The sequence below is a fragment of the Otolemur garnettii genome, unplaced genomic scaffold (genome assembly GCF_000181295.1).
Source record: "Otolemur garnettii isolate 467f Iridium unplaced genomic scaffold, OtoGar3 scaffold00093, whole genome shotgun sequence".
In the NCBI taxonomy this organism is placed as follows: domain Eukaryota; kingdom Metazoa; phylum Chordata; class Mammalia; order Primates; family Galagidae; genus Otolemur; species Otolemur garnettii.
The window spans coordinates 964717-966103 of record NW_003852488.1 but is presented as its reverse complement, the minus strand read 5'-3'; positions in this window follow the sequence as shown (position 1 = coordinate 966103).

The window sequence follows — 1387 nt, the reverse complement described above, 5'->3', positions numbered from 1 at the left end:
CCTATCCCATGAACTCTACTTAATCTCCTGCTGTGCTCATCAGGGGTGAGGGTGGCCCAATCTTGTCTGAACCATTCTCCTGGACAGTTTGAAGCTAGAACACTCAGCTTCAGTACTAGCAGCCAAAAATGTGGACAGAAGCCAAGAGACACAGAAAGGAAGCAGGAAACAGAAGCCCTAGCAGAAACGAAGCCAAGAGTAAACAGAAGCTACAAGGAAATTAGGGTTAATTAATTGTTAGCAGCAGGAGTGATGAAAGCACAGAGGAGAAGCAGCTGAGTCCTCACAATGGTGGAGCAGTCTAGTAGGGAGCAGCTGACACCTGCTACTTAGAGAAAAATAAAATTGCCATCCACTGCAGCAGCGCCGCACCCTGAATGAGGCTGCTGTGCTTGTGCCTCTTGATGTTTGACTAACTACAGTTGTTTCCAAAATGATGTTCCAGTCTTCAGGGCACTGCTGTGCTCCCAATTTGCCACATATCCTCGTAAGAATCCCTTATCTCCTTAAGTAACTGACACATGTTTTTTGCAACTCGCAAGGGCTGGAATAATGCAGTGACTTTCTGCTGGTTCTCTCCATGCTCTCGGTAACATGTGAAAACCTGTACATTATCTCACACTATGCAAGTATACTGTCTGCAGTCTTGGTCCCAACCAAAATGTCTTACTTGAGAGAAAAGGGGGTCACTACAAGATAATCAAAGGGTCATCTACCATATTATAAGTACATAAAACACACAAAATAAGATACTCTCATACTCTGCTGGCGTATTTCAAATATGGATAGGCCTTTTAGAGAATAATTAGGATAGTATCTGCCCAGAATAACCAGATGCTCTGCTATTGGTTGAATTGTGTCTCCTGAAAAGGTAAGTTGAAATGCTAACCCCTGGTACCTATGAATGTGACCTTATTTGGAAATAAAGTCTTTGCAGATACAACTGGATTAGGGTGAGCCTCAAATCCAACAACTGGTATCCTTGGAAGATCATGTGAAGATGCAAAGAAAATACATGTGAAGACAGAAGGAAAGATAGGAGAGATATATCTACAAGCCAAGAAACACCAAGATATTCTGGCAATCACCAAAAGCTAGGAGAGAGGGATGAAGCAAATTCTTGGAGCCCCCAAATGGATTCAATCCTCTTGAAATCTTGATTTCATACTTCTACCCTCCAAAACTGTAAGAAGATAAAGTTCTGTTGTTTTGAACCATTCAGTTTTTAGTATTTTGTTATGGTAGCCCTAGGAAACTTAACACACATTTCAATCCTCAAACACAAAAAGAGACTTCTGGAAGAGCTATTCCAAAAGAAAGAATTTAAAATTTAGAAATGCTGGCTCGGCGCCTGTGGCTCAACTGGCTAAGGCGCCAGCCATATACA